We start from the raw sequence: 15778 nt of genomic DNA on the forward strand, positions 1-15778 counted from the left end.
TTCTGAGCACATAGCCTAAGTGTCACCAAGTGGGGCCTCAAAACCAAAAAAAAAAAAAAAAATTATATAAACTTAACCCTCTTGTTTCCATGTTACCTAAACTAGAATATAAAGTGTAAAAGAAGAATAGAAGAATACCTAAAATTAAATGTTAAACTTTCAAAAAATTATATTTTGCTTTTTGGTCATACATAGCAATATTCAGGGATTACTTTTACTCCTGAAGGTGTTTAGGGAACCATATGAAATGCCAGCGATTGAACCCAGGTCAGCAGCATGCAAGGCAAATCCTCTGCCTCCTGTACTATCACTCTAACCCTTTTAATTATATTTTAATATAGTTATAATATAATATATATTAATTAATATATAATTGATAATATATAATATTTTATATGATATATAATAAGTCTTGTCTGGTTGGACTGTAACTGGTCCAATGGAACCTCAGTCCAGATTGCCAGATTCAGGGATGATGTGCCTGTTGCTGCAGATCATACTCTATTAAACCTTAAGAGACTGATGGCAGAACCTCTAAGGACTGCCTTCCAAAGGAGAGTGTGAATTTATTTTATGTTGTATTAGGTACAGAATATTGTAAAGGACAGGAACATAAAGTGTGGTTATTATCAAAGAGAGCCTTTGTAAAAACAGCACCTCAGATGAAAATATATTTCCTTTCTATGCGTCTTCTGATTCATGAATGCTTAGCTTACTCAGAAAAAAATAAGTTTTTTACTGCCATCTCTTCTACAGAGTCAATACTGCTACCGAGAGCAAAACTCATGCCACTTACTGCATGAATCAAAAATACTGCTGACTAAATTCTGAGTTCAGAGGTACCTTCACTGCTAAAGGAGCCCTTTGTTGTGGTTCCTAAAAATATTCTCAGTCCTATGTTCTTAATAATAAAATAAACAGCTGTGTTTAACAAAACATTACGTTTGAGCTAGGTTTCATAAGTGACTGAATTTGTTCTGATAGACATCTTAAGTAGTGGATGTGAGAGTCTGCTTTGACCTACAAATGGTAGTCACAGATCTTATTATGAAGAGGTGGTGATTACATTTAACAAATCCTTCACTTTTATGTGACAGAAATATGTAGCATAGCTCCAAGAAATTGAGAAACATTGTACTGTTCCAATCATGCCTGGCAGTGGTTTGAAATTAGGGAAAGCAGAATACTTCAAGCTATGAAGAGTACATCTACATAAATATCAGGATTTCTATAGGACTCTATTGTCTTTTATGTATATCATGGCAAAACCCCAGCAATGGAGCCAGCAAACTCCATCAATGCCACAATAAAACTGATTAGACTAATAACTGCATGACACATTCCTGCCTATCTTATTCCAAGGGCAATGGAGATTTAAATCTGAAACCTAAAAAAAAAAAAAACCAAAAAACTTCTGCTGTTTGAGTTTTCAAACCGCCTGGCAGTTAACTATTTTTCTCCAATTGTTTTCACTAGATAGGAGAAATTCTATCATTTTTTTTCTGTATGTGTTACTAGTATATTTTACCAAATAAACAAGAACTTTATCTGAAGTGGCTTATTTTGTGAAAAAGTAAAACTCAATTTTATTAGATCAAAGGCAAAAGAAACACATACATACATATCATAGTGCTCATTCAAATGCAGGCATATTAAAATCAAATAATTTTTATCTTTGAAGGCAGATTGAGAAGAAATCAGTTATTCCTTTTGGTTATGCCATTTCTGAGCATTATAGGGTATTCAGCACTAGCAGTGAACCTAACATATCATCTTACATTACACCTCTTAAAGATTCTTTTAATACATTAAATATGTGACTAAAAGATCGTTTTACTTGCTGTTTATTATCTTAGTTATTAAGTATTGCAATTGGATGTTTTCAGTAAAACTCTATACCAACTCATTGACTTGATTTTTGTTTCATTTCAATTTCTATGACTTCCTACAAATTGAGAGAAAAATAAGTGGATGGTACCAGGGGCAAAAGGGTCTCATGAGTACTGAGTGGGAATTGAAAAATTATCAGACCCTAATACCCAACCCAAAGTCAACAACAAAAGAATCAAGACCCAAACTATAACAAGCTATCCACAAAAGGGATCTGGTACACTAGCAGTCCAGGGGGCTAAGGGTGGAGGTATGAGATGCGTGCTGGGACCTATCGTGGAGGGAGGTCAACACTGGTGGTGGTAATGGCCCTAATTCACTGTTACTATGCACCTTAAATACAACTATGAAAGACTTGTATAAGGTATCAATAAAAATAATTTAAAAAATGCTCTTGGCATAACTTTTTTACTGTTTGGCCTCAAATTCAAGTTTGTCACATGAAATAATACTAAAATGCTATCTAGATATAATCTTACAATGTATCAGGAGTTAAATTAATTTTGTAATTGAATAATCCACCTTGAGCATTAAAGAACTATTTTCTTTTACAGACCAATAAGGCTGACAAAAATCAATGACACACAAAGGTATATGCCAATAACCTACTGCATCATCATAGTAAGCCCATGGATGCCAAAAGCTATTCTTATAGGAATGAGCAGTATGCAATGGTCTGATGACAAATGAATCCCTTATTATGGCCATAATAACCCAAGCCAACCATGTGTACCATAAAAATCTTCTTGCCATGTAGAACAAAAATGATGCCTCTGTCCTATTTTTAGTAGGTGAAAATGTGTTATTTTTGGTTTGTTTTCACCCTGGGCAAAAATAAACAGTCATTTTCTCTGGACCACATTCATATATAGGAAGGTTAGCCAAAGACAGAGGACAAAGGGCCTGATCATAAATCTCTATGGGATTCAAACCCAATGCAGAAGCTTATTTATGTCTATCTTAACAATTAGTCAACTGAAGACCTGAATGTGACCTTTGTAAAGGTATATCTGCATGACGTATAGCTTTGCAAGAGCCAAGCTCATATTTTGTCTTAATCCTTTAATTTAAATAACTGTAATCTCTCAAATGCATTTCTTTTGGCTTTTTCCTTGCTATTGCTGCATTGCTTTGCTACTGACTACAAGAATCTCAATAATTCCATTCTTTACTTCCTTGTGCCTTGTTCATTCTACACCTGTTTCTGGTAGATAATACATGTGTGATCACTGCATATGTACATATGTTCACACATGTACACACATATTGGCTAGCCATGTCTTCACTAGCATCATTTAATCCTGAATCAGCACTTTGCAGATGTGTTGATCTTGAGATTTTCTAGCTAATTAGACAAAGAAAACTTTTTTTAGCACATTTTCCAGAAATTGTGGTCTCATTTTGCTCTTCAGTTTTATTAATCAAAAATGCAGAAACAGAGTCAAATGGAACAGCTCAGTGACTTAGAATGCCAATTATATGGTCACAAGTTCAAATGTCCAGTGCTGTCACGTGCTGAGCACACAGTGGGACCCTGTGATCCCAGTGTCACAAGTGACATATAGTCACATCACAAGTAAGTGCAAGCACTACAGGGGGCTGTGCATTCTGATTAATGTTTCTAAGCTCCCATAAAGGACTATAAACAGAGATGACTAAGGCTGGGTGTGAACAGGTGTTCAAACATTGCAACCAGATGTGCAAAGCCCCAGTGAGTTGCACAGATAAAATGTGCCAGCATCACAACTAGGCATGTCTGTGACCCCTGATCATTGCAACATCAGCAATTGAGTAAAGTGGGAGAGGAGAGAATTTAAGAATAATAATAAGATGCAAATGCTATGACAATATTAAGTACCTTTAACAATAATGTAAGGTTGAATCCCGCCCCCCAATACCCAGCCTTTCTCATTTGTTTTCAGATTTCATATTATATAAGAAAAATTGGGGCCAGTGAGGTGGCGTTAGAGGTAAGGTGCCTGCCTTGCAAGCGCTAGCCAAGGAAGGACCATGGTTTGATCCCCCGGCATCCCATATGGTCCCCCAAGCCAGGGGCAATTTCTGAGTGCTTAGCCAGGAGTAACCCCTGAGCATCAAATGGGTGTGGCCCGAAAAACAAAAAAAAATTAATTTGCTACCTGGTCTAGGTAACTTCTTTTCAGATATTTTCTTGAGACAGAATGCCAGCATTTATTACTACAATGATGTCAAGTAACTTTCAGGTTCTCATTTCATCCTTATGATAAAACATCAAGACATTATTGTCCCCTCTTGCAGAGGATTAAACTGTGTGTCCATAATCATTAAGTTAACTTTATAACAAAATTCGTCATTTATTATCACGTTGCTTTTTAGGGCTCAGGGCCTTTACAGTAGCTATTTTAGGAAACATCACATAAGACTTCTAGAGTCATGTCTGCATTCAAAGATGTTGTAGAAAAATGTATAGGCTTTAAAGTTAGGTTATTTGGGCTAAGTTCTTCATGGAACTAAAAAGAGATGCATGGTTTAGTGAGGTTACAGAAATGCGATTTTTTTTTTTTCAGAATGTGATTTTTGTTCTTTAAAATGGGACAAAAGGACTAGAAAGTACAGGACGTAAGGAACTTGCCTAGCATGCTGCCAATCTCAGTTCAATCTTCAACACTTAATACAGGGCCCTGAGCATTACCAAGAGTAAACCGTGAACACAGAACCAGAAGTTAAATCTTAAGCTTCTATAGGAGTTGTCCTTAAGCCAAAACATAAAAATAAATTAATAAAAATGTACAAGAATATTGAGGAAATGAAGACTATAATGAGTGCTATTTAACACTTATAAGGAAAGTGATATGTGATCACTATGATTACATGATTTTATCACTAAGGAAGTCATACAAATTAATTTCTTTTAAAAAGAAAGTATATCTTAGGCCACAGGAATTCCCTTTCTTCCCCAATGCTTACTGTACCTATGCAAAAAAAAAAAAGTAGGGGGAACGCCAAACCCTGTCACTCCAGCACCCCTTTTTTTTCTTGTTTCATTTTGATTTCTTAGTTTCTGACTTTATTATTTTCCTTCTCTTTTTTCCTCCACTTTTTCTTTTCTTTTTCACTCTTGTGGTTATTATTTGGTGCTTTTTTTTTTTTTTTTTGGCCAGGTGTATTTTTTCTTCTTTCTTCCATTTTTCTTTCTTTTTTCTTTCTTCTTTCTTTTTTTGGTAGTTACCTAATTTTTTCTTTCTTTTTTCTTATGCTTTTTATCTCTAATGACGGCAGAATAGATGCTCAATCTACAACAAGCTGTAAAGTGGAGACCAGTTGCACTAGCATTCTGGGGTGGGGGTGGGGGTAAAGGAGAGAGATATCGGATACATGCTGGGAACAGGGATGGAGGGAGGACAGCACTGGTGGTGAGAATGCCCCTCATTCATTGTCACTATGTCCCATAAATGATACAGTGAAAGATTTGTAATACACTTTGGTCACAATAAAAATTAAAATAAATAAAAAAAAAAGAAAGCCTGTCTTGAGTACAGGTGTGGGTGGGGTGAGGTGGTGTGAGGGATATTTGGGACATTGGTGGTGGTAATGTTGCACAGGTGAAGGGGAGTGTTATTTACATGACTGAAATCATACAACTGCTATCATATTTGTAATCATGGTGTTTAAATAAAGATAAAATATAAAAAATAGAAGAAAATAGTTACAATAAAAAAAAGAAAGTATATATAACTTTTCATTTAACTGGAAATAAAATTTTATAGAACTTTCTGTTTTGTTTTTTTTTTGTTTGTTTGTTTTTTGTTTTGTTTTTTTGGCCACACCAGCATTGCTCAGGGGTTACTCCTGGCTGTCTGCTCAGAAATAGCTCCTGGCAGGCACGGGGGACCATATGGGACACCGGGATTCGAACCAACCACCTTTGGTCCTGGATCGGCTGCTTGCAAGGCAAACGCCGCTGTGCTATCTCTCCGGGCCCAGAACTTTCTGATAGCTGCACTGAATGAAATAAAAATCTGGGATTCATAGAAAAAGAAAATTAATTATTAACAGGGAAAATTAAAGTAGTGTTCCATTTAATAAAGTGGGTGGCGTTTTGATAAATATTACAATCCAAAAATCCTGTGTTCCAATTGGATGACAAAACCAGAAAATAACTAAAAAGCATTAAAGCTGAACATTCTTTTTTGGGGAGGTGGGTGGGAATTGAGCCACACCCTGTGGCACTCAGGCGTTACTCCTGGATCTGCATTCAGAAATCAATTCCTGGCAGGCTTAGGGGGCCATTTGGAATCTCAGAGATTGAAACTGGGTTGGATGCGCACAAGGCAAATGTCCTACCTGCTGTGCTATCACTACAGCCCCCAAAGTTGAGCATTCTTGAAAGAGAATGTTATGGAGTAGAGAACAAGGTGTAAAAATGGGGTAAAGCAGAATGATAGATTGGGGTAAATGGAAATCTATCAGATGAGACAACAAAAAAGATGACAATATAGCAATCATTCCTAAATTAAAAATATGGAGCACTAACAAAGGCAGAGAAATTTTTATCCAGGAAGAATGCACTAAAAACATCTGGTGACAGAAAATTGGCTTGAAGAAAATAAATACTCAAGTGTGACATGGAGAAAGAGTAAATTGGATAGTGAGGGGAAAGCTAGCTGGCTCTTTTATGAAACATGTAAGCCAACACTGAAACAGTGTGCTATTCATAGTTGTCCTGATGATTACCTACAAATAGAAATTATTTACAAAGGAATATATTTTTGTAAAAAAATATTTCGAAACAAGGGAAATGGTTTGTGATCACAATCCTAAGGCATAATTTTTTGACACTTAGCATTTGCTGACTGCTTTAGATGAATGGGCTACCCAGATTGTGTTCAAGACTTAAAGTCCTTCTATGAGTTACTTACGACCCAGGTTGGGTTCAGTGGTTTATTACCTTTGAAGTCTAGTAACATACTGATATACTAAAAACTGAATGATTAAACTCTTTTACAGATGAAAACTCACAAACCACAACTTTGTCTTTTGGTGAGAGGCTTAGCTTGTATGCCAGCTTTGAAAAAATTATAGTGAGCATGAAAAGGCATAAAGTAACTATTATTTATAGTATTTCCCCCCAATTTTTCTTAAACCACATTGATAAACTAATAGGCTTTTGTTCCCTGCAGATTCAACCTCCTGAAACTTCTGGCCAGACATTACTGATTGAGCTTACCACTGGTGGCATCATTATCTGACAATTCTCTTGAACTGCCTTTTAAAACAAAACAAAACAAAACAAAAACATTGCCATTGACTCCTTTCCAGTGAGTTGACTTTCATTTGTATTTCAATACATCTGGTGTGACCACAGCCTTTGGTATAATGGTACAATGATAGGATTCACAAATTTCTATACTATTAAAAAGGAAAGTGTTTGATCAGAAAACATAAGACTTAAGGGATTCTGCTAAAAGGACTATCCACAAATATACTTATATAGGATAATAGATACTGAATAATAAGGATTTTTGGATAAAGAGTGACTCACTCAATTTAAATATATCATTCATGGTTGGGAATGTGGCTTAGTGCTAGAGTGAGTGCATGCTTCACATGCAACCTCAGACCCCTAGAACCATCAGATAACATTAATAAAAAAAAATAACAAAGGGACGGAATCTGGGGATATTGAAGAAAACTGATGCTGGTGATGGGATTGATGTTGAGACATGTATGTGTGGGACTCAACTATGATTAACTGTAAATGATACTGTCTTAGTAAAAATTAATTAAAAAATACATTTTCAATAAAGCAATGACAATCTGTGTTGTAGAGTTCTTTTCCCCACAAGATTCCTATTAGTGATTGGAGAGAAAATACAGTGGGTATAATATTTACTTTGCATGCAACCAATTTGGGTTAAATACCTGATATCCCATATGATCCTCTAAGCTGACCAAGAGGGTTCCTGAGAGTAGTCATAAGTAATCCCTAAGCACCATCTGCTTTTTCAGATTGACTAATATTTCTTTGTTGATCTCAAATATTTGAACTTCTGGTATATATACCAAAAAAGGATACAGAATAAATTTGTCAACATATCCATGATGCCCCTCCAGGGCATTCATAATGCTGCTCTGACCCCAGTTCTAAATTGATAATCAGACAATGAGGAAATGGGAACAACTTGATCTAAGAGCAAGTTGTCCTTCCTCATCAGCTAACAATAAGACAAAATCAGAAAACATGTCACCCTTTGATCTGTGCAAAAGCCAAGATCGCTATATACAGATGACTGGTTGTTACAACCAGGACTGGACAGTACGCATTCAGGGACTACCACCACCAACAGCAGCAACGAAAAGCTCTAGTCTAGCTTTTGGTATACGATCTGTTCAACAAACAAGATCTCCAATTCCAGAGCTCTGACAACCTCAACTGAACAACTGAACGGGTCTTATGGAAGCATAACAAAAGACCTTATCCCAGGCTCCATCCTAGGAGAAACATAATGACCAAGACCACCAACTACAGAAGATGGATTAAAGCAACACTGAAGAAGCATAACTGCTAGAACCACAAAGAAAGACTTCATCATAAACTCCATTCCTTGAGCTGCACAGTCACCAAGATCTCTAGATACAGAGGTCTGATTTAACCATCCAAGACAAAGCAGAAGTCTTCCATACACCGTGAAAGCACTGAGGGGAGAGTAAATGATCATGCAAGGAGCCTATAGTTAATCCCATGACAGTATACTTCAGGGGTGGAGAAACCCTTTATCTCCTAGGCCAAGAGAATTGCCTCTACAATATCCCCAATAGTTACTGTGCCTATGCAGGGGGAAAAAGAAAAGGAAAAAAAAAAAAAGCACAAAACAATCATTTTTTTCACATATTTATTTATCAATTGATCGATTTTTTTGATGTCTTTATTTTGGTGTAGATATTGAAGTTGATGTCTCCTATCTTTCTTTCTTTTTGCACTACAGCATGATTTGATTTCAGAACCGAGACTATTATGTGGTGCTTGTCTTTACTGCTGTAGTGCTCACTGAATATTTAATTTGATATTTCTTTCTGTATTGTTGTGGTGTTTCAATTACCTTTTTTACATCCTCTTTCAAACTGAGGTTGAAAGCCTCTAGGACTCCGCCCATTTTCAGCATATTTGACTTCTTTTTTTTTCTTATTTTGTACCCCAATCTATTGCTTTTCTTTCCTTCAAGCAAAACCATATAACTCGATTTATCTAGCTCCGCCTCTTAAATAGAGGGGGAAACAAGGGAGGGTACCGGGACCAAACAGATATATGATCACTAATAGTAAGCTAGACAAAGAGGGGACCACCTACTCTAGCAGCCCAGGGGTTGATGGTGGGGTATATGGGTTGCAGAAAAAGAATTGAGATGGGGGGGAGGACATATTTGGTGATGGGTATTCCCCTGATTCAATGTTAACATGTACCTAAAATATTACTGTGAAAGATATGTAAGCCATTATGATAAAAATTGTGTTTTAATCAGAAATGTTCTTTGACTTACATGTATTATATTACATTAATTATATTTTATGTTATGTTACTATATTATATTGTTAGTTTACTTCAATATGTTAATCAATCTTGTCTCTTGAATAAATTCTTTTTTTTTTTTGGTGGTTTTTGGGTCACACCCGGCAGTGCTCAGGGGTTTTTCCTGGCTCCGTGCTCAGAAGTTGCTCCTGGCAGGCACGGGGGACCATATGGGACGCTGGAATTCGAACCGATGACCTTCTGCATGAAAGGTAAACGCCTTACCTCTATGCTATCTCTCCAGCCCCTTGAATAAATTCTTACAATAAAAAAAAAGGTAATAGGGGGCCAGAGCAATAGCATAGCGAGTAGGTATTTGCCTTGCATGCAGCCAACCTGGGTTCAATCACTAGCATCCCATATGGTCCCCTAAGCATGCCAGGAGTAAATTCTGAGAACTGAGCCAGTAGTAACCCCTCAGTGCCACGTGGTGTGGCTCAAGATCAAAAAAAGAAAAAAAAAAAAGGTAAAATAATGATAGAGGGGCCAGAAGAGTAAATCAGGCACTAAGGTGCTTGCCCTGCATGCAGCAAGATTCAAATCAATTATCCAACTGTATAGTTTGAGTTGAAGAAATTGGAGTAGCACCTAAGCATTCTGATGCATAGACCTAAAAACATTAAAAAAAGAAAAAAGGGTGGTGGGGAGAAAATAGGAAATCCAATAGGGAATAATAATAGATGTGAGAAAGTCAGCTACAGGATGAAAATAACATGATCCAAAAGGAGTAGGAAGGCAACAGGGAATGTGAGTTTTAAGAACCCTATTTCCAGAATGAAAACTTATCTATTTTACCAAAAAGGCTAGTTTTAGGCAAAAAAAAAATCAAAAATCTAATATGAGACCCTTTCAAGAGACATAAGAAAACCGTGAAAGATGTATTCGTAAGTTCAAATATACAGATTTTCTTAAAACTAATAAAAATTGAAGAAAAAATGTTTGCAAAAACAGTTAAGGGAAATATAATTGGAAATTACTTGAAACACAATGAGTATTTCTGGTCATTATATTATTGTGAGAATGCTGAAAAGAGGCCTATATTGGGGGCCAGAATGATAGAATAGTGGTAGGGTGATTGTCCTTCACACATCTAACCTGGATGGAGCCAGGCTCGATCCCCGGCATCAGATATGGTCCCCTGAGCCTGCCAGCAGCGATTTCTGAGTGCAGAGCCAGGAGTATCCTCTGAGCACCACCAGATATAGCCCAAACCCCAAAACAACAACAAAAGAGGCCTATACTACTTATGCGTTGTTAGAAGAAAAAAGGGATCTTTGAGAGCTACAGTGATCACCCACCATAACAGGAACCACCATAGAAAGTTTCTAAGAAGGATCTCTGGGAGAATGGAACACACACATTATATTATAGAAGGCGACTATCAAAGGGAACTATGAAGACTTCCAATGAGAAGTAGAGGATACTTTTTATACTAAATCAATTTACATTATTTGACTTTTAAAACTACCATACAAATTGCTACAAAAATGGAAACATTCAAAATGTCAACTGTTTATTTAAAATAAAACCTTTCTTAAAAAAGAACCATCTTCATGACTACATCTAAATGCATAGAAAACCAACATAAATATTAAAATAGATTGACTTTAGAAAAAGAGAAGGTAAATGAAATAAATCTGGATAGCCTTAACTACTGTTTAAATTATCTTGAGATTAAAGTTGCTAACTTAGCAAATTAAACACTGATAGCAAAAACCTCATTTCCTATTCATGGCTTCAGCAAGCTGCATTTCCTATTTCTGACTTGACTTCTTAATTAAAGAAAAAAAACCTGTCTAATAAAACATTGATAACATGTCACTCTCTTTCTTCTATAAAGTATCCTGAATTATCACTCAAGTAAAAATTTAAAATATTTAGAGAAGATCAAAGTATTAAATTGTCTGATACAAAGAATTAGACCCACATATCTTAAACACACACACACACACACACACACACACACACACACACACAAACTGGAGTGATAGCACAGCAGGTAGGGTGTTTGCCTGACACATGGCTGACTCAGATCCAAGCCCCCTCATCCCAGGTCCCCAGAGCACTGCCAGGAGTAACCCAAGTGCCATCAGGTGTGACCCCACCCCACTTCCCGGTCAAGAGACAACCAAGAAAACTCCAAAAATAACTGATTATATCTAGAACACCAGTGGTTCTACTGTTGAGTCCCAGGAAATGAGTACATTTCTAGAAGCTGGTCCTGACATATGCATGCCCACTTGTGTGCCGATTTCTGCCATCTTGTTCCTCGGGACCCAGAAACAAAGTCCTGCTATTTTAGCAACAAAACAAAACAAAACAACAATGTATACATAATGCTACAGAGAGAGGAAGGGTGAATAGTTCAGTTGAACTAGTTAATTTAGTTGGTCAGTTTTACCTTTCACCTGTAATGAAATGGCTGGGGTAGAAAATGGCAGCAAATAAAAAAAGTTCCCAGCCAGGTGCATAGTCATATTCACCCATACAGACCACAGAATCAAGTAGGACTGAGGCCCAGACAGAAAGTAGAAACAGAAGGTGCACACATATCTAACTGTGGTTAGAGACCTAAGGAAGGGGCCCGGAGAGATAGCACAGTGGTGTTTGCCTTGCAAGCAGCCAATCCAGGACCAAAGGTGGTTGGTTCGAATCCCGGTGTCCCATATGGTCCCCCGTGCCTGCCAGGAGCTATTTCTGAGCAGACAGCCAGGAGTAACCCCTGAGCACTGCCGGGTGTGGCCCAAAAACCAAAAAAAAAAAAAAAAAAGACCTAAGGAAAGCTGAATTGTCAAGGAACTGCTGAAAGACAGTCTGAGAGAGGCCCAGTGACAAGATTTCAAACTAGCCAAGTGTATAATGGATTGAGAACAACAATGTAAAGCCATCATTGAGTGAAGACAGGCAAGCAGATGGTGAGGATATAAACTGGGCAATATGGGACAGGTGAATAATGCTGTCCACCATGGGTAAAAGTGAGGCCTGGCCACTGGGATAAGGACCAACCCTTTCTACTTAAACTGTACAATAAACTCTAACTTTGCCGCCTGAGGTCTTTCATATAATACTCAAGAACCCACCACTGCACGTAATCCACTTTTGCAGTGACTTCATCATCTCTTTGCTTGACTCTCCTGTAAGGATGAGCCCATCCAAGATGCTGCTGTGTCTTATTCTGCTTAGTTGTTGCAGGTGAGAAAGCTCTGTAGTTTCTCCATAAATATTCAATGAATCAATGTAAAAATTGGTGAATAAATAAGGATTAGGAGCTTGTTCAAGTGCCTTTTAAGATGTAAAACCAGATCTACATCTTTAAGAAGGTAAAGGATAAACTGTGTATATATAACTGCTAGTGAATCTTCACAAAGCACTTTAAATAAGAGGGCACTTACAGGAAAGTCAATTGTCTGCTCTTTGTCCTCAGGCCACATATCTGCAAAGAAAGGTCAATAAAAAAAATCTTCACAGACTTTACTTTTCAAAATGCACTCATGCCTTTTCAATATAAATTAAACATCATATTTGTTCATCATTCTGTACAAACCCAGAATACTAATCCATATTTGTCACCAGCTGTCAGAACTTTAGCACTTATTAAGAAACTACATTATTGTCAGAAGACCCCACACGCCAGGACTTCTCTGTTCCTCTTCCACTGGTATGTTGGGGGCTCTGGGCAGGACAGCTAGCCAAAGGCCCCTGTGCTGACCACTTAGTGCAGGAGACTGACATCCCCCACACCAGACTGGCCTTCACGCGACAAATATACTTTTTAACCATAATCCAAAAATGTTCTTAATTCTAGACTGTTTCTAGGAAAAGAAACAGAATGCCCAAGGTTTGGAGGATAACACTCAAACAGATCTCTAAAGTCAGTATTAATGTAGACGTGTCTTTCTATACAGTGGTCCTCTCTGATTGCCAAGCCTAACCGTAAACAATTCATCTATATAATGTATATAGCCCCTCTTATTATTGCCCCGACCCCACACCAGAGTCTCTTCTATTCCCTCATCCCCCAACCCGGATCTGTGATCTTCCCCTTATTTACCCTCAGTTCTTAACTCGTTAGGCACCAAGACCGATCTCCTGCCCCAACAGACCACCATCCAGCTCCTCAATGAAAGACACTCTCAGTCCCCCATCTCGTACCTCGGTACGAAACTACAACCAACACGCCTGCTGACTTATGCTTTGTGCCCCCCCTCACCCCCATCAAATAGTGGACTGTTGCATGATACCAGAATCAGCTTCAGCAAAAACCCCAGATCAAGGACACTTCATGATTCCGTAACGCGGCAAATCATGTCTCAAACTCAAGACCAAGGTCTGTGATACAAAAAAGTGCCTTTTGGCTTTCACTCCCCAGAATATCTCAAAAGATCTAATTGGGAGGCCTATATTGCCTATGTAAGCTTAATACCTTTATAATAATGCATCTTAAGATGTGTATTCCTAAATATACAGGTAGCCTTCTCCATCACTTGTTTTCTTCAAATACCTTTCTTTTTTAACTCAGTTTTATTTGTTCTATTTTTTTATATACACATATTTTCTCTATCCTCACCAGTTTTGATACTGCATGGTATGAAAACCAAGATAACGTCTTGTCTGGGACTCAGTCTCCATGAGATTGGACAGTGTTAGTTCAATCCCAAACCCCAGATCCCAGACCTAGAACTGATACAGCTCCCTGCACCACCAGGAACTAAGCTCCGTTGGGAGATTTATAACATCGCTCTGGCACTAACTTGTGTCAGTTTTGATATGATGAGGACAACGAGGAAATGACAACTTGACCTAAGACCAGGTTGTCCTATCACATCACCTAACACTAAGTGGAAATCAGAAGACATATCGTCCTTTGAACTGTGAAAAATAAGAGCACTAACTACAGAAAACTGACTATGACAACCATGACTGGGCAGAACTTACCTTGGGACCAAAAAGGAAAACCCTACCCTAGGACCCTACCTCAGGACTCTTACAAAAATTAAGATTTCTTATTACAGAGGCTCAACTTTGACAACAGAGACTGAGAAGAACCTTTGGAACAATAATATCCTAGGCTTCAGCTTAGGGACTGAGCAAAAACAGGGAACATTTGTTACAGAAGACTGAACACAAGAACAATGATGGAACAGAAACTCTAGAACCGTAAAGACTCTAACCTAGACCTTGTCCTATGACCTGTGCAAATACCAAGATGGCTAGCTACAGTGGCCTGATTTTCTCATCCACAACTGAAAGGAAAGTTTCCTGGCACCACAAAAAAGCCCTTGGGATGTGGTAATGAGTATGTATGGAATCAGTGGTTGTTCTCATGATGGTATGCTTCAAGGGTGGAGAAACCCTGAATCTTTTAGGCCACGGAAATTCCCTTTCTTCCCCAATACTTGCTGTGCCAATGCAAAAAAAAAAAAAAAGTGTGTGTGTGTGTGTGTGTGTGTGTGTGTGTGGAACACCAAACCCTGCCATTCCAGCACTTCTTTTTCTTGTTTTGTTTTGTTTTTGATATTATTTTCCTTCTCTTTTTTCTTCCACTTTTTTCTTTCTTTTTCACTCTTGTGGTTATTATTTGATGATTTTCTTTTCTGGGTGCATTGTTTTTCTTTTGGCAGTTGCTACCAATTTTTTTTCTTCTCTTTTTCTTATCCTTTTTATCTCCAACAGAATCACATAACTTGAATCATTCAGCCTCATAAAATGAGGAGGGGAAGGATGATACCAGGACCAGTCATATGAACATGTAGTGAAAATAAAATATGATCAGATTTGAACACCAAACTCAAAGTCAATGACAACAGGATACCCAGTCTACAACAAGCTGTAAAGTGGAGACCAATTACACAAGTATTCTGGGGGGTAAAGGAGGGAGATGTGGGATACATGCTGGGAACAGGGGCGGAGGGAGGACAACACTGGTGGTGGGAATGCCCCTCATTGTCACTATGTACCGTAAATAATTCTGTGAAAGATTTGTAATGCACTTTGGTCACAATAAAAATTTATTAAAAAAAATTATTGGGGTCGAAGAGAGCACAGTGGCTAGTGTGTTTATCATGCACATGGATGGCCGGGGTTTGATTCCTGGCACCCCATATAGTTTCCACAACCTGTTAGGAGTGATCTCTGACTGCAGAACCAGAAGTAGGCCCTAAGTACAGCTGTGTGTGGCTTTGCTCCAAAATAATTATTACTAATAGTAATGACTTTAAGGAACATACAGCATCATATTCTATTGTACATTCCACACACTTTAGCTTTAGAAATATATATATATATATATATATATATATATATATATGTTTGTTTGTTTGTTTGTTTTTTGGGTCACACCCA

This window comes from Suncus etruscus, chromosome 1 (genome assembly GCF_024139225.1).
Source record: "Suncus etruscus isolate mSunEtr1 chromosome 1, mSunEtr1.pri.cur, whole genome shotgun sequence".
NCBI classification, from domain to species: domain Eukaryota; kingdom Metazoa; phylum Chordata; class Mammalia; order Eulipotyphla; family Soricidae; genus Suncus; species Suncus etruscus.